This window comes from Macaca thibetana, chromosome 18 (genome assembly GCF_024542745.1).
Source record: "Macaca thibetana thibetana isolate TM-01 chromosome 18, ASM2454274v1, whole genome shotgun sequence".
NCBI classification, from domain to species: domain Eukaryota; kingdom Metazoa; phylum Chordata; class Mammalia; order Primates; family Cercopithecidae; genus Macaca; species Macaca thibetana.
The window spans coordinates 434,647-452,980 of record NC_065595.1 but is presented as its reverse complement, the minus strand read 5'-3'; the positions used below and the strand labels follow the sequence as shown (position 1 = coordinate 452,980).

General features: G+C 50.9%; 3 protein-coding genes across 6 annotated transcripts in view; all 3 read left to right on the top strand.

Moving 5' to 3' along the window:
• RBFA (ribosome binding factor A) overlaps window positions 1-18,334 on the top strand; it is a 252,019-nt gene that overhangs the window by 25,374 nt on the left and 208,311 nt on the right. The gene's annotated exons all lie outside the window — the stretch shown is intronic.
• HSBP1L1 (heat shock factor binding protein 1 like 1) overlaps window positions 1-18,334 on the top strand; it is a 414,139-nt gene that overhangs the window by 254,617 nt on the left and 141,188 nt on the right. The gene's annotated exons all lie outside the window — the stretch shown is intronic.
• Window positions 1-18,334, top strand: part of KCNG2 (potassium voltage-gated channel modifier subfamily G member 2) — an 82,205-nt gene that overhangs the window by 888 nt on the left and 62,983 nt on the right. The window lies entirely within an intron of this gene.

Sequence of the window (18,334 nt, the reverse complement as noted above, 5' to 3'; positions counted from 1 at the left end):
CCGCGTCGCGAACGTTCTCCCAAACCCACGAGTCCCGGAGACCCTGGGGCGTCCTGCGATTTCGGGGTGACCAGTGGAGCCGCCGCCCGCGCTCCTGGCTCCCGAGGTCTCCCCACACAGCAGGGGTTGCGGGGACCCCTCTGTCACCTCCTCCAAGGGGGCTGGGAACAATTCCACCTGCCTGGAGCATTCCGGGAAGTCCTCTGGCTTCCGCGTGTGCTCCAGGCAGGCAGGTTGTCAATAATGGATTTTGACCCAGTTGGGAGATCTCGGAGTGATTAAGTGGAGAGGCTGTTCCACCCTCAGCCCTGCCCAGACAGCTGGGTGACCCCGCGGGCCACATGCCACAGGGGCACGGCCTCAGCCCTGGGCGGTTTTCGTTCTGCTGAGAGTCCAGGAGGCTTCCCGAGACCCCCAGCAGGTCCGTAGAAGCGGGAACCCTCCTCCCCCACCCTTGTTCTCTGGGCTGGTACAGGCTACACAGTTGGCCTCCGAAGCTTCTTCCTTAGCAATTCCTAGTCCGTCAGTGGGATGGGATTGCCGAGCCCTCTCAGTCTGGGAATTTGGGGGGCGTTGTGGTACATTCTGGGGATGAGGTCACCTTGGCTGTCACGTTCTCGGGACTATACACTGTTGTCACGAAGGGTTGCTGTGTCCGCATCTTCCCTGGGGAGAGGTGACAAAAACAACTTCCAGGTCTGTCCAAGGCCAGTGCCAATAGTTATATTCCACTTTGCAAAAGTGTGTTTTAAATCTTGAGATTTCGATAATTTAAGGGAAAAAATGGTGTTTTCGTAGGCATGAGAAGAAAAGGAGGGAAGTGAGTTCTCAGCTGCCACGGGCAGGAGGCTGCTCAGCTTCCCTTTTCAGCGCCTGGCTGAGCCCTGCCTGTGCCAGGCGCACAGGAAGTATGTGGGGGGCGGGTAGCCGATCTGTGATTCGGGGTTTCTGCCCAGCGGGCGGCTGAGGCTGCATGGCTGTAGTCACAGGTGCAGGTGCCTCCACTCATGGATCATGCTGGTAGGAACAGGCCGGTCCGAAACGATAGTGTGGTGGGTTTTGCCCTGGTGAAAAACAGGTGCTTGGGTTCTGAATGTCTCGGGAGGATCTGCGCAGCTTTGTTGTTCTTTTGTCTGATGACTGGGGGCTGGTTTTCCGGAAGAAGTGGGTCTCAGGCAGGCACCTGGAGGGCAGCGAGAACGGAGGGCTGCTTCTGTGGGAGGCGCGTCGCTCTGCAGCCCTAGCAGGCGTGGGGGCGGGAGTGAAGGGAGCAGATGGGGCTGTGCCGCCAGGCATGAGCTCTGCGGGCCGGGAGCGGTGGCAGGGCCTGCAGGACGAGGACACGCAGGGCATCCAGGGACGGCCACCTGTGTCTGAGCACTGCGCGCCTGTCCACGGGTGGGGGGGTAATTTTTTGAGGAATGGGGACATCTTAGGGCTAACACTTGGTCAGGGATGTTCTTGGTGGTGAGGAAAGGAGCCCTTGCTGCTTGTGAGGTTGCTCAGACAGAAACGGGGGCTGCCATCAGGCGGCCCAGCCTGTGGGGAGGAGCCCAACGAGGGCGGACGGTGACCCAGGGTATTTAAGACCCCCTTCCTCAGATGAGGCTTGGGAGGCCGGATCTCGGCCCCCTAAACCGGCTGAATGGGAGCCTGCCTCTGACAAGACATGCACCCCGCCTCTCCGTGTGGGAGGCACTCAGGGTCCTTGCTGGTGTCGGAGAAACACAGCACTGGCTCCTTCGCAGCCGTGACTTTCCTGCAGGAGCCTCAGCAGTTCCTTCCCCTGGCGGTCGGCGCTGAGCAGACGGGAGGTGGGATGGTTCCTGTGCTTGCAGTCGGCCTGGTGTGTTCCGTGGGCACCCGCAGGCTCCGCTCACCCGCAGTCTGGTTTGTAGGGACAGGTCTGCTTGGGGAATCACGGCGAGGAGCACCCAAAGCAAATGCCAAGTCAAAATGGGTCCCTGGCGGGGCCAGGAGTTCACCCAGACTCATGGAATTGCTAACAGGAATCTTATCAACAGCCGGTTCAGCCTTTTCATGAGACGGGAGACCACGCCAGGCAGCTGCCAACGGTCTGGCCACGAGGAGCTCCGTGCTGTTGAGGCACCGTGAACTATCAGACAACCTCCCTCTGCAGACAGCCATACGGATGTCACAGGCAGCCGAGAGATGCTGGGCAGGGCTTTAACTGGTGATCTCTGATTCCCGCCGCATCAGATGAGAGGGTTGGACTGAATGATGATGCTCTGATCTGTGTCAAAATCAGTAATACATTCCCTCAAAAAAAAAAGCATGCACTATTTTAGTTTGATTGTGAATATAGAAAAAGACTGATTGAAATGTAATGTAAAAATAGCGCAGAAGACCTTTATGTTGCCTTAGTCAATTAAGGAAGCCGAGACTGTGAGAACTGGTACCTGTGAAGGCCTCAGGCCTCGCCAGCGTCCTCCTCTCCCCCGAGGGGATCCTCGTGTCTCAGTCCAGCAGGTCCAGGTCCTCCATCCCTACTAGGTTTCCTCAGCTGGGGCCTGTGGAGGGGCCACACCTGCCCCACACCACCCACCCTTCACCCAGGCCCCGGGAAGGAGGGGACGCACACGCTAGGCCCGGGAGGCCTCTGAGGCAGTTCCCAGAGTTTAATGGCCTTCTGGATATTTTTAACCTTCTCGGATAGTTAAGCGATGGAGTTTAAACCTTAGATTAGACGTGGGTAGTGAGCGCATGAAATCAAAGGCTAGAATTATGGGGCCCAGTGGAGCTTCAGAAACCTTCAGGCTGATCTGAATGTGGCAGCAGTTTTTACTAAATTCTAGCTCGAAGAGACAAATGTATTCTTGCACAGGATTAGCGCAGTGGCAAAGGCTGTGTGGTCCTAGCTGTTCCTGGCTCAGCTTCCGGGTGCAGGGCACAGAGGGGCTCCTGTGCCCCAGCAGGGGGTTCTCTCACCCGTGTCTCCGCCCTCACGTGGATGACTTCATTGCCCGCGTTTCCCTTCACACTCATCACCTCGTTAACGGGAAGCCACTTCGCCGGGGACTCTGGGGACCCCTTCTCCGGGAGTTCCAGGTGGTGGGTTAGGGTGGGCCTGGAATTGATTCTTAGCACATATCCTACATGACGCTCATGTCTGAGAAGTTTTGGAAATGATGATTTGTGGATGTGACTTGCGTTTTCGTAGTGAGATGGAATCGACAGAAAGTAAGAGCATTTCACACATTGTGCGGTTAGTTTTGTGTGCTCCTGGTCACAGCATAAAATGTTTTTCTCACTGTGGGTTTAAAAATCATGGAAAGAGCTGCCCAAACTACCGACAGCTAAAGGGATCCTTTCACCTTTTCTCTGCGATTTAGAAATGTTCAAAAAGCACTTAGAAGACCAAGTGGACGCGGCTCGTGGAGGGGCGTCTGGGGACCCTGAGGCAGGTGCAGTGAAGGTCAGCTCTCCCAGCTGTGCTGCTCTGGTCTGGAGAGCGTGGCCTGGACACCTGTCCCAGCCCGCCCCCTGCAGCGTCGGCACTAGTGGGGTAGGCCTGGCTGTAACTTCTTCACCCAGGGCTAAGCAGACAGTTGGCTGGCTCCCCTGCTTTCCTTCCCGGCTCAGGTTCACACCCCGAGGACACCCCTCCCAGGCAGTGACACCTGTGTGCACACCTGAGCCACCCCCAACCTGGCAGATAACAGATTCTGAGTGTACAGTGGCTCTAGCACCATCGGTTATAGCCAGGAGGAGATTCTTGGCTTTTTTTTTTTTTCCTGTTCTTTTGGAGGGGATGTCTGTGTGTGCAGATTAACAGGAAAAAATTATATGACAGGTTTTATTTCGGTATATTTTATTTAATGTCATAGCAATTGATGCAATGGAATGAAAACGCTTTGGGGAAATAAAATGCATTAAAAGTTAATGCTTGGCCACGTGCGGTGGCTCACGCCTGTAATCCCAGCACTTTGGGAGGCTGAGGTGGGCGGATCACCTGAGGTCAGGAGTTTGAGACCAGCCCGGTCAACGTGGTGAAACCTCATCTCTACTAAAACACAAAAATTAGCTGGGCATGGTGGCAGGCACCTGTAATTCCAGCTACTCGGGAGGCTGAGGCAGGAGAATCGCTTGAACCGGGGAGGCAGAGGTTGCAGTGGGCCGAGATCGTGCCATTGCACTCCAGCCTGGGCAACAGAGCAAGACTCTGTCTCAAAATAAAAATAAATAAATAAAATAAAATAAATAATTAACACTCCTGAGGCTTCCTGATCACCTCTGTAGTCACAGGAGGGGCCGGCCCCCTCAGCCTCCAGGCCTCCAGCTCGTCTTCCCAGAGGTTCACAGTCACTTCAGGATGACAGTTTCTGACTGTGAACAAATTTCTTTGATTTAATTTCCCCTTGTTTTCTGCCAAAAGAAAAGACATCTTCTAGAAGAGGGAAGATAGGAAATTATATCATTGGCTTATTTAATACTTGCCAAATTAGAAACAGAAACATTCTAGGGTGAAGAAAACAGTGGCTAGGAGGGGGTACATGCACAGTGCTGGGGACGGCGAGGGGGCCTGCGACTCTGGGGGGTCCCATCACGTTTCTTTCCTGAGAAACCTGCAGGGCCGGCTGTGATTCTCACCGGTGGCTTGTGGTCTGAGGCTTCTGCTGGGCTGACGGAGGAGGCCTTCTGTCCCATCCCGCCCGGGCAGGGAGCCTGCCCTCCTGTCTAGGAGCCCTCACAGCTCAGCTGGGGCCCTCCAGCACCTGCCGGCCACAGGCCCCAGTCCTGGCTGAGGTTCCAGGATGCCAGCAAGTGCCTGCGACTGGGCTGCCTCTGAGTTTCTCCTCGCTGTGGTGGCCCTGGGGCCATGCTGAGGCTTCTGAGTTGGTTTCTCCAGGGTTGGTGCCAGTGGATCAGAATCTTAGGCCTGGCCTGGCCATGTCACTCCTGTCTCACCTTCAGGGAGCTCCGGTCTGCAGCAGGCCGGTCCTTTGCTGGTGGCAGATTATTCCTCAACATGGGGATCTTGTTCCCTTTAAAAGTGCTGCATGGCACTGACTGTCTCCAGACCTGGGAGCACGATAATGGGGTGGCCAGAGCACCTGCCGCCTCGGGTCTGTGCCGTTCTCTGCACCGAGGCCCCATGGAAAGGTGCTGCTCAACCCCACACCAAACCTGGCCACCCTCACTGCAGGCCTACGTGACCTGTTTCCCAAAGCCCACAAGAAGAGGGAATTTGAGAGCGTGTTCTTGCCCGGGTCAGAAGGCACCAGCCACAGCTGCTGGACCCTGGCCCTGCTGGACTCTGCCTGCCAGCACCCACTGGTCACTGCATGGGGTGTGCACACGGTGTGCTGAGCTCCCGCTGGCCAGTGCTGCACCAGGCTCCAGGAGGCACTCAGCACCCAGGCCACACACCTGGGGCTCCCTGCTGGAGCCGGTGCTGCGTCAGAGGCCCAGGTCCTTCCCCTGACAGGCTGTGGCTGTGGGGGGCCCTCCCATGGGTGCTCAGGTGCACCCGTGGCCGGTCCTGAGCCAAGGTGCAAAAACATACCCAGCCCCACAGCTGCTGACGCACCAACTGCTTCCTGGAGTCTGTGCAGTTCAGTCAAGGCTGGGCTGACGCTCTTTGATGTGAATCGCGGTTGTCGGCCTCTGAAATCATTTCACACCAAAGGGAATGTGGCATCAAAAAGAAGCCAACAGTGAGCCCCACGGGAACAAGTAGAGGGCCTCTGTCAGGCTTCCAGGTACAACAAATGCAATTTAACATGCCTTTTATTGCTTTCTCTTGCATTCTAAAAGCAGTACACTTTCATCACAGAAGACTTGGAAATGAAAATTAAAAAGAAGTATAAATTACTTTTAAAAAATCTTGTGTAAGATTGCCACTAACCAGAGGTAATAGCTGCTAATACATTAGGATAGTTTCAATGCTTATTTACAGAATGACCACACACGTGCACACACGCACACGGGTGAAGGCTCTCGTGCATGTTTGGGACTATTTCATGTCGTTATATCAAACACATCCTTTTGTTTGGATTTGTCAAACTCTGCTTCTGTGTCCTCCTGTTATTGGCCATGTAGGTTGTCGATGTTCCAAATACCACTGTCAGGGACGTATTTGTAGCTACATCTTTGAAGAAACTTTGCATATCGTCAAAAGTTAGAAACACTAAGATCTCACACGTGATGCCAGCTCGTTTCTCGGGAAAGCTGCGCCAGGTGCATCCTTCACATTCTCCGCCTCACCGCACTGTGTTTCAGTGCTTTGACCTCTTCTTGATTTTCCAAATACGTGGCTTTTTGCTGTAAAAGGGATACATGGTCATTAGGACACACACGCAGCAGGAGGTGTGAGAGGAGGGCCTGGTCGTGCCACGTACTCAGGACGAGGCCGGCACCTGCGGAGCTTCCCCCAGACGTGGGCCCCGCTGGCTGCACCCACACGGAGGTGTGCCGGCTACAGGTTGAGTTTCTAGAAAATGCTGCACTTGATGACGTCTGGCTAAGGCCGAATGTTTTTCTCCATCGCCTTTTTCCTTCTTCTATCGTCTGTTTCTCAGTGACGATCTTAGTGGCTTCTTGTCTCCCATTTGTCACATTTCTGGCATTCGGGTCTTCATTGTGGTCCTGGTGGCCATGTGCCGCCTGGCGTCCTGCAGGGCAGCAGCCTCTTCACCTGAGGACGCATCCACCATGTGTGGCTGCAGGGCCAGAGGAAGTTAAATTAGCAGACGTTTCTGAGTTGAGTGTGAGTTGGATTCTGTGCTGAGTTAGAGCTAGAAAAATGTCTCCACCTGCTAAAATCTAGAGTCTAGTTGTGGGGGAGGAGGAAATATAGACAGACGCAGACCCACATGCACACATGCACACATGCACACACACGTGTACACATTCGTGCCCAGGGGACAGGGCAGAGCCAAGAAAACACAAAAATGACGAGAGACTGGAGTGAAGGCCAGGGAGTGGCAGGTGGATTGACCCAGCCAGGCCCAAGCTTGTGTCTGTTCACACAGAGCTTGGGGACATTAGCGTGACAGAGGATGGAGGCAGCTAGGACAGCTCACACAAGTGGCAGGAGCCTGTCTGTAGGACTGGTTTTTGCCTGGGGTCTTCCTCTCCCTTCCAGGGTGCAGGACAGCAGGTCTCAATCTCACCCAGTGGGACTCAGGGACCCTCGTTCAAAGGTGCTGAGAGCCAGGCGTCCAGCCCATGAAGCTCACATGGAAACCACCGTGTGGTCTCAGGCGAGGCCGCTGTGATGGGGGTTGGGGCGTGGGGCCATCAGCAAGCCCCCTGAGCGTTCGTGGTGGACAGTCTCACGGTGTTTCTTGAACCGTGCCCTGCATTGCCTGTGATATGATCTCACTCGTTGCTGGGGGCCTCTGAGTTATGGAAATTATTCTAGGATCCTTCAAATGCTTCACTTAACTCCAGCCAGGCCTTGAGAAGAAAGCATTTTAGAATCAGAGGTCGTCTTTTATCTCTCAAATGATGGTTTTTAGAAAAATATTGGTAAAATTAATACTTGCTAGGAGGAAGCGTCAGAACGTGGATTCTCTAACTCTTCCTTAGGATGTTTTGATTTACTGATGAATTGGCCTCTTTCTCTCCTTTTTAATACATGAAGCTTTCCTTTTCAGACTATAATGGTGACCCTTTCTCAAATAAAACCAGAACTAAGGGCTTCAGAACCTCTCCAGGCAAAAGTTATAAAGAAGAAAATAATATTCTTTCCTTTTCAGTTCAAGGGCAGTTTTCCAAAATCTGCATTGACTTAAGGCTAGAAAGAGAAAATGCATACATAGAATTTTCTTTCCACCCTTACTCATGGATCTAGGGTCTGTGTGGGGTCTCAGATTCCCACCAGGGGCAAACTTCCTCATGTTTATTCATGTTTAAATGTGAGAAAGAGCCTGAAGCCGTGGGCTGCAGAGAGCTCAGGGGCGCCTTTGAGCTGGAAAGGCCTCTGTGGAGGAGAAAGCTGCCGGGGAAGGGTTTGGTCTCGCCAGGGAGGGTCAGCATCCACCTCAGCCTGCCTGCATCTGTCTGCACCTCGGGGTCACACATGTCGATGGACTGAGGGTTCCGAGTGGGTGGGTCAGGGATACCTGGAGCTCTTCACATAGTCTGATGTTTTTGCATGAAAGTGAGGTCCTCGGCCCGGGGCAGTGGCTCACGCCTGTAATCCCAGCACTTTGGGAGGCCGAGGCGGGCGGATCACAGGTCAGGAGATCGAGACCATCCTGGCTAACACGGTGAAACCCTGTTTCTACTAAAAATACAAAAAACTAGCCGGGCGAGGTGGGGGCGCCTGTAGTCCCAGCTACTCGGGAGGCTGAGGCCGGAGAATGGCGTGAACCCGGGAGGCGGAGCTTGCAGTGAGCTGAGATCCGGCCACTGCACTCCAGCCTGGGTGACAGAGCGAGACTCCGTCTCAAAAAAAAAAAAAAAAAAAAAAGAAGAAGAAAGAAAAAGAAAGAAGGAAGAAAGAAAAGGAAGGAAGGAAGGAGGAAGGAAGGAAGGAAGGAAGGAAGGAGGGAAGGAAGGAAGGAAGGAAGGAAGGAGGAATGAAGGAAGGAAGGAAGGAAGGAGGAAGGAAGGAAGGAAGGAAGGAAGGAGGAAGGAAGGAAGAAGGAAGGAAGGAAGGAGGAATGAAGGAAGGAAGGAGGAAGGAAGGAAGGAAGGAGGAAGGAAGGAAGGAGGAAGGAGGAAGGAAGGAAGGAGGAAGGAAGGAAGGAAGGAGGAAGGAAGGAAAGAAGGAAAGAGGAAGGAAGGAAGGAAGGAAAGAGGAAGGAAGGAAGGAGGAAGGAAGGAGGAAGGATGGAAGGAGGAAGGAAGGAGGAAGGAAGGAAGGAAGGAGGAAGGAAGGAAGGAAGGAGGAAGGAGGAAGGAAGGAGGAAGGAAGGAAGGAAAGAGGGAGAAAGGAAGGAAGGAGGAAGGAAGAAAGGAAGGAGGGAGGAAGGAAGGAGGAAGGATGGAAGGAAAAAGGAAGAGGAAGGAAGGAAGGAAGGAGGAAGGAAGGAGGAAGGAAGGAAGGAGAAGGAAGGAAGGAAGGAGGAAGGAAGGAAGGAAGGAGGAAGGAAGGAAGGAAGGAAGGAGGAAGGAAGGAGGAAGGAAGGAAGGAGAAGGAAGGAAGGAAGGAGGAAGGAAGGAAGGAAGGAGGAAGGAAGGAAGGAAGGAAAAAGGAAGGAAGGAAGAAGGAAGAAAGGAAGGAAGGAGGGAGGAAGGAAGGAGGAAGGATGGAAGGAGGAAGGAAGGAGGAAGGAAGGAAGGAAGGAGGAAGGAAGGAAGAAGGAAGGAGGAAGGAAGGAGGAAGGAAAGAAGGAAGGAAAAAGGAAGGAAGGAAGGAAGAAGGAAGGAAGAAGGAAGGAGGAAGGAAGGAGGAAGGAAGGAAGGAAAGAGGGAGGAAGGAAGGAAGGAGGAAGGAAGAAAGGAAGGAAGGAGGGAGGAAGGAAGGAAGGAGGAAGGAAGGAGGAAGGAAGGAAGGAGGAAGGAAGGAAGGAAAAAAGGAAGGAAGGAAGGAAGGAAGGAAGGAAGGAAGGAAGGAAGGAAGGAAGGAAGGAAGGAAGGAGGAAGGAAGGAAGGAAGGAAGGAAGGAGGAAGGAAGGAAGGAAGGAGGAAGGAAGAAAGGAAGGAAGAAGGAAGGAGGAAGGAAGGAAGGAAGGAGGAAGGAAGGAAGGAAGGAGGGAGGAAGGAAGGAAGGAGGAAGGAAGAAAGGAAGGAAGGAGGAAGGAAGGAGGAAGGAAGGAGGAAGGAAGGAAGGAAGGAGGAAGGAAGGAGGAAGGAAGGAAGGAAGGAGGAAGGAAGGAGGAAGGAAGGAAGGAGGAAGGAAGGAAAGAGGGAGGAAGGAAGGAAGGAGGAAGGAAGGAAGGAAGGAGGAAGGAAGGAGGAAGGAAGGAAGGAGGAAGGAAGGAAGGAGGAAGGAAGGAAGGAAGGAAGGATCCTCAGAGGGAGATGCACTTCTGAGCCTGTCGGTCTTGCGGTGCCGCAAGCAAACCTCACGCGCTCCTCACGCTGCCGCGCTCCCCGCATCTGCCCCAGGACGTGGACGACGAGGTTTCTGCTCCACTGTAAACGCCCGAGCACGCGGCGTCCTCACAGGAGAAGCTCAGCGACCACCTCGCGGCACGGAGGGCTCAGACACGTCACCCCACCGGGATTTCTAGAAGCCTTTGCGCTGGTGCGTTCACTCCATTTTACAGATGAGAAGCGTACGACTTAGTGCAGAGCTCCAGACCTCGCGCCTCCCACGTGCGTGGCCCGGGCCCGCAGCTTCTCTCTTCTCCGTGGCCTCGCCCCGGGCCGCCCCTCCTCCCTCCCGCCGCGCACACCCGAAGCAGCAGGTGCAGCTGTGAAGCCCCCGGCTCAGCCTGGGCCCCGGAGTCCGCGCTCTGAGCAGCTGCTGGGGCCGCACCGACCACACTCCGCGCTCCAGGCGCCCGGCACACCTGTCACTTATGCAACTCTGGGTTCTAAGCCTCGCCCCCGGGAAGGCAGATACTCGCTCCCACTCAAGACATACTGTTCAGATGGGGCGGCCCAGGCGTCCTATTGCACACTAGGAGCTGCGGTCACCTCACCCAGAAAAAACAAGAATGTGGCCAAATGCCCGCGGCTGCCCTCTGCGTCTCCTTCATTGTTGCCGGGTTTAAAGCTCCTTCTCCCACGATCCTGAGGCTCCAACTTTCCGGGGCTGGTGGGATTGTAGGGCCGGTGGGCGCTGTCCTGTGCTCATTGGCATCTGGCCGTGGGTTCTGGTCTCAGCACCGTCCACACGGCCAGCCTCGCGGAGCCGCCTGCCCATCGCGCTCGGCCTGGGTGGAAGGGCCCGTGAGGATGAAACCTCGAGGGAGAGCATCCGTCAGAACCTGTCAGTGCCCAGCTGGGCTTCTCATGTGCAAAGGCAGAATCTGATTTAAAAGCCAGGGAAGGGGGCAGGGGACTTGGAAATAGTCTAAAGGAAAAAATGAGGTGAAAGGGACAAAAAGAGAAACTGAAAAGGAAGCCTTGGAAAAGAGAGAAGAGAGGGTGGACAAAGAGGACCAAGATGAGACTGGAGAATTTCTGATCAGTGGGGAGGGAGGAAGCACCAGGTCCGGTCCTGGAGGGGGATTGCTGGGGGCTGCCCGGCACAGAAAGGGAGCTCTACAGGGCAGGCCAACCCAGCTTTGGTCCCATCTCGTGTCAAATACTGATGTCGAGTCCTGGTGAATCAAGGCAGGAAACATAGAAATCAAAAATTAAAAACCAAAGTAGCCAGGTGCAGCGGCTCATGTCCAGAATCCCTGTGGGAGGCTAAGGTGGAAAGCTCACCCCAGAAGTTTGAGACCAGCTCAGGGAACATAGCAAGACCCTGTCTCTAAAAAAAAGAATTAGCCAGGTGTGCTGGCACAGGCCTGTAGTTGCAGCTACTTGGGATGCTGAGGTGGGAGGATCACTTGAGCTCAGGAGTTTGAAGCTGCAGTGAACTATGATCACACCATGGCACTCCAACCTGGGTGACAGAGTGAGACCCTGTATAAAAAAGAAACAAACAAAAAACCTAGAAAAACCTAGAAGTAAATATATACACAGTCTCTGAATGATGATGACTGTCCAACCTGAGAAGCATCAGTCAGGCTTTTCTCAAAAACAAAAACAAACCAGGAGTTAGAGTTAAACAATACTCAAAACTCAGTGTGTTGTTGTATACTAGCGATGAAAAACCTGGAAAGGAATTAGGAAGACAATTTACTATAGCATCAAAAAGAGTAAAATCCCTAGGAAGAAATGTAACCAAAGAGGTGTAAGACTTGTATGCTGAGAACTACAGAACATTGCTGAAAGAAATTACAGACCTAAAGAAATGGAAAGATATCCCATGTTCATGGATCAGAAGGCTTAACATTGTTAAGGTGGCAATACTCCCAAACTGATCTATAGATTCAATGCAATTCCTATCAAAATCCTAGCTTTTTGCAGAAAGGGACAAGCTGATCCTAAAATTCACATGGAATTACAAGGGAACAAAGTAAGTGAAAAAAAATCTGTAAAAAGAACAAAGTTGGAGTTCTCACACTATTTACTAAAACTTACTACAAAGCTACAGTAAGTAAACTAGTGTGGTATTGGCCTAAGGAGAGACAGAGTGATCAATGGAATACAATCGCGATTCTAGAAATAAACCTATACGTCTGTGGTCAGCTGACTTTTGATGAGAGTGCCAGGACCATGCAATGGAGAAAGAATAGTCTCTTCAACAGATGGTGCTGGGACAACTGGATTCCACATACAAGAGAATAAATATCCAAAATGTCCATGATACAATAAAAAAAAAAAAAATCACTCATCAAGAACCAAGAAACCCAAAACATAAATGAAAAAAGACAACAGACACCAACATCAAGCTGAATCAGATGTTGGTTTATATGACTAGTGTCTTAAAGTAGGCTTCACCAATCAATGATGGGTTTAAAATGATTTACCAATCAATTATGGGTTTTCTTGAAACAAATGAAAGAGTAGAAAATCTTAGCAAAGAAATGAAAGATATAAAAAAGAAAAAAAAAGAAATTACATAACTGAAACATATAACAATAGTTTTCTAAACTCTGACTGCATGAGGTGAACAGTAAAGGGGAGATCACACTGGATGGAATTAGTGAACCTGACCCACAGCAATTACCCAACACCAACAGCAGAGAGAAGAAAGACCAGAAAGCATGGACAGAGAGTCGCAGGGGGTTGTGTGATGATTACAAAAGTATCAATTATTGTATCATCAGGCCCCAGAAAGAAAGGAGAAAGAATGGGGCTGAAAAAGTATTTGAAGAAAGAATGCCCCCCAAACCTCCCATATTTGGCAAAAGACATAGACCTACAGATTCAGGAAGCAGAAAGACAACAGGAAAATCTCCAGATACTCAGAAATTAAATCACATGCCTTAAAATTATCTATGGGTCGAAGAGGCAGTCTCAAAGAGAAATTTGAAATACATAGAACTGAATGAAAGTGAAAATACAACAGAGCAGCATATGTGAGATACAGGCAGAGCAGTTCTGGGGGGAGGTTTGTAACATCCAGTGCTTAGATTAGAAGAGACGAAGGGCCTCAAAGTAATATTAATAATATGTCACAAAATTAATTCTTAAAAAATCCTGAAAAATCTCCAGACCTGGTGGTTTTACTGGAAAATTCTACCAAATACTTAAAGAAGAATTCATTCTATTGAACATTCAAAGAAGAGACGGGAACCCTTCCTCACTCAGCCATACCTGGTGACCACATTAAACCAAGACATTACAGAAAAAGAAGACTAAAAAGCTATAAGCTGGGTCCGGTGGCTCACGCCTATAATCCCATCACTTTGGGAGGCCAAGACAGGCAGATTACTTGAGGCCCAGAGTTCAAGGTCACGCTGGCCAACATGGCAAAACCTCATCTCCACTAAAAATACAAAAATTAGCCAGGCGTGGTGGTGCACACCTGTCGTCCCAGCTACTCAGGAGGCTGAGGCATGAGAATCACTTGAACCCAGGAGGCAGAGGTTGCACTGAGCCGAGATGGCGCCACTGCAGTCCAGTCTGGGCGATAGAGTGAGACTCTGTCTCAAAAATAAGCAAATAGGTCAGGTGTGGTGGCTCATGCCTGTAATTCCAGCACTTTGGGAGGCCGAGGTGGGTGGATTATGAGGTCAGGAGTTCGAGACCACCCTGGCCAACATGGTGAAACCTCGTCTCTACTGAGAGTACAAAATTAGCCGGGCATGGTGGCGGGTGCCTGTAATCCCAGCTACTCACAAGGCTGAGGCAGGAGAATCGCCTGAACCTGGGAGGGGCAGGTTGCAGTGAGCCGAGATCGCACCATTGCACTCCAGTCTGGGTGAGAGGGCAAGACTCCATCTTAAAATAAATAAATAAATAAATTTAAAAATAAAAAAGAAAGCTATAGAACAGTATCTTTCATGAAGTTACATGCAGAACCCTCAACAAAAACATTAGGAAATAGAATCCAGCAATGAATAAAGTTGCTGCACCAAATGCGGTTGAATCCAGGCACGCGAGTCTGGTTCAACATTCAGAATCAATCACTACACTCCACCATGTCAACAGAAGAGAGAGACAATCATATTAATTGATGCAGAAAAGCTTTTGACAAATCCAACATCTATTCATAATAAAAACTCCCAGAAAACTAGAAGTAGATCCTCAATTTGATGAAGAATATCCACCAAAAAATCCACATCTGAAGCCTTTTTTTTTTTTTTTTTTTCTTTTTTGAGACGGAGTCTTGCTCTGTCGCCCAGGCTGGAGTGCAGTGGCCGGATCTCGGCTCACTGCAAGCTCCACCTCCAGGGTTCACGCCATTCTCCTGCCTCAGCCTCCGGAGTAGCTGGGACTACAGGCGCCCGCCACCTCGCCCGGCTAATTTGTTGTGTTTTTAGTAGAGACGGAGTTTCACCGTGTTCGCCAGGATGGTCTCGATTTCCTGACCTTGTGATTCGCCCACCTCGGCCTCCCAAAGTGCTGGGATTACAGGCATGAGCCACCACGCCTGGCCATCTGAAGCCTTTTCAAGAAATGATGTAGGTACAATTGGTCATCCATGGATGGGGTGGGGTGGGGTGGGGGGAAGATGGAGAATCTTATCCTAAACCTCCCACCTGCTACACAAATCTACTCAAAGCAGATCACAGACTTGAATGTAAACATAAAACCGTAAGAATTCTAGAAAATTTAGAGGAAAATCATTGGGATACAGGGGTAGGCAAAGCATTCTTAGACTTGACACCAAAGGCATAATCCATAAAAGGTGAACTTGATAAATTGGACCTCATCAAAATTAAAAACTGCCCTTCAAAATACTTTTTAAGAGCATGAAGGGTAAAACTACAGAATGGGAGAAAATATTTGCAAACCACATATTCACTAAAGGACCAAAGTTTGGAATATATAAAGAACTCTCCAAATCAACAGTAAACAAACATTCAAAACATGTCCAGTTAGACATGTACAAGGTGTGCGCACAGACCTTTCACTGTGGAGAACTCACGGAAGGCAGACAAGCAGGTGCAAAGACGCCCAGCACCATCAGCCTTTAGGGAAATGCAAATTAAAACCACCATGCCCCTACACATCTACCAGAGTGGCTGAAATCAATAGAAAATATTGACAACAACGCATGCTGACAGAGATGCAGAGAAATGACCTCTCATGCCTTGCTGGGAATGTAAAATGGCTCAGCAGCTCTAGAAAACAGGCCATTTCTGATAAAACTAAACATGTCACTCCCACATGACCCAGCAATTGTGGTCTTGGGCATTCATCCCAGAGAAATGGAAAATATATTCACATAAAAACCTGGACACAAATTGTCATAACAACATATTACTAACCACCAAAAACTGGAATTGAGCCAGAGACCCTTCCACAGGTGATAGTTCGAAGGTCACTTCCGTAGTGCGGAGTACTCTCGGTAGAAAGGGACGGATTATCGGTACGCACGGCAGCTTGGATGAATCTCCAGGGAATTGTGCTGCGTGAAGAAAGCCAGTCTCAAAATAATCAGACTCTGCCATTCCATTTACATGGCATTCTTGAAAGGACAAGCTTAGAGAGATGAGAGCAGATGAGGGGCTGCCAGGGTTTTACAGAGCTGGGTGGGGGTGGCAGGAGCGACTCCACCTGGTGGGTCAGCGTCAGTCCTGGCGGTGAGATTGTCCTGCAGTTTTGCAAGAGGCCACCATTGGCAGAAACTGGGTAGAGTACAGGGGATCCCTTTGTATTGTTTCTTGCAACTGCATGTTAATCTATTATTAATCTCAAAAGGTTTAATTTTAAAAATGTATATGTACATACATAAAGGCTTAGTAGAAGTTCTGGGTAAATAAGTCACTTTAAAAGTAGTTACCTGTGGGGAGTGGATTTGTGTTGAAGGGGGAAGGGTAAGGATGGCCATGTGCTTTCACCCTGCGTGCTTCTGTGCGTGCGTGTGGTTTTTTTTTTTTTACAATGAAAATACATTTATGTTTTAATAGTGTAATTTCAAATATAAACAGATTAGGGTCAGGAAGTCTTCCCAGAGAAAATGAATTTAATATGCAAAATGATGTTCTTTGCAGTATTCATGAGCATCTTTAGTATCAAAATAATGTCCGACAATAGGGAAATGTAAGTAAATTAAGACCCATCCTCAGGGTGAGGTATTACGCAGTTTCCAACAAAATGCTTATATCCAGGCACAGTGGCTCACGCCTGTCATCCTAACAATCTGGGAGGCAGAGGTGGTAGGATTGCTTGAGCCCAGGAGTTCAAGATCAGCCTAGGCAACATAGTGAGATGCCGTCTCTACAAAAAATAGAAAAAATTATCTGGACGTCATGGCGGATGCCTGAGGTCCAGCTACTCAGGAGGCTGAGGCGGGAGGATCACTTGAGCCTGAGAGGTCGGGGCTGCAGTGAGCTGAGATTGCACCACTGCACTCCAGCCAGGGTGACAGAGTGAGACCCTGTCTCAAAAAAAAAAAAATTCTTAAGTGGTTTATGAGAGTGTTGGGGAGTGTTCTATGATGGCTTCTAGTGGAATCAAAGAAGAATCGAAACTGTATTTCTGTTGGATTCCTGAGGTCAGTGAAGGAACCACCGCTCAGCAAAGATGTGGCCTCACTCTGGAGCCCTGTGCCTGGCTGTCCCTGCCCACAGCACAAACCCCCGACTTCACCTTGCTCTCTTGCTAAACCATTCTGTCTGGAGCAGATTTCCCGTGGGGAGGGAGAAAAGAGGGGCTGTTAGGAAAGGGGTCTGAGGAAGTCCTTCAGTGTGAGTGCTGTGTGCCCAGCTCCCTGATGCAGCTGCTGTAACCCGAGTCCGGGGATCCCCGCTGGCCTGTGTGCCCCGATGGCGCCCACCACCCTGGCGCTGAGCCGCGCTGCCACAGGGGGATGGCAGCCAACACTGCTGAGCCAACACTGAATTTGGCGACCACGTAAAACTATGCAGAGACAAGAGAGAAAGACATCCTGCAAAACGTATGGTGGCTGTTTCTGGTGGTGGGATTAGGTATTTTTCCTTCCCTTTTATTGTTCTGTCTGATTTTCCATTTTTCCACGGATTACTTTTATAATTGGAACATTGCTTTTTATGCAGATAAACATCTAAGACTCGTTTAGACAAACTGATGTAGAAAAAAAAAAGAAACATCAAAACATATCCTGCCCTGACATGGGCTTTAGTCTTCATGAGGCCACACTGTTCAGAATCGGCTCAGGGAACCTGTGGCATTTCGGGGTGTCCTTGCCGACAGGGTATTTGGTGGCCCCCGAGTTCCCTCCTCAGAGGAGGCAGCCGTCGGGGGCCCTGGAGCAGCTGTAGTGGTGCGGGACCTGCCGACGGCTGAGGACCCAGCGCGTCTGTTCTCAGAGGAGTGGCTGCCCATATCCCCCTCCCCTCCCACTTCTCTGCCCTTTGGGGGCTCTGCTCTGCATGGGGGCGGCACCCCAGCCCTGCAAGGCGCTCTTTTCCCTTTCCTGCATGCTTTGATGATTTTTTTTTTTTTTTTTGGAGACAGAGTCTGGCTCTGTCGCCGAGGCTGGAGTGCAGTGACGCAATCTCGGCTCACTGCAAGCTCTGCCTCCCGGGTTCACGCCATTCTCCTGCCTCAGCTTCCCGAGTAGCTGGGACTACAGGCCCCCGCCACCACACCCAGCTAATTTTTTTGTCTTTTTTAGTGGAAACGTGGTTTCACCATGTTAGCCAGGATGGTCTCGATCTCTTGACCTCGTGATCTGCCCGCCTCGGCCTCCCAAAGTGCTGGGATTACAGGCGTTGATGATTGTTAATAAAACTTCTTCAAAGTTGGTTTTCCAAATGTGGACGGTGTGGGAACGAGACATTTGAGTTATTCCAGCTCCCTGTTTTTCTTCCAGAGATGGATAATGGGCCCATTTCACACTGAATTAAAAGGCTATTAAGGTGTGCAAATGGTGTGAGCAACATGTCATTTGCTGTTTCTCACGAATGTGAAATTTTCCTGGGACGACATTCTCGCCGACCTGGCTGACTGGCAGATCGGGAAACGTTCGCTGACTCCTGAGTGAAACCACGGCTCAGTGTGGAGGGTCCAGCCCGGGGTGAGCAGAGAAAGAAACTGGGGACCAGACACACCAGGTCACAAATCCAGAACTCACGGATTGTGTTACTGAGCAGAGCCAGTGCCTCGAGGCTGCGTGGAGGCGGCAGCAAAAGCCGCAGCAGCCTCAGGTCCCCTTACGTGGCCTGAAAGGCACGGCTGCCACATGGCTGCCACACGGCCGTCACACGGCTGCCACACGGCTGCCACATGGATGTGACATGGCTGTCACATGGCTGCCACTTAC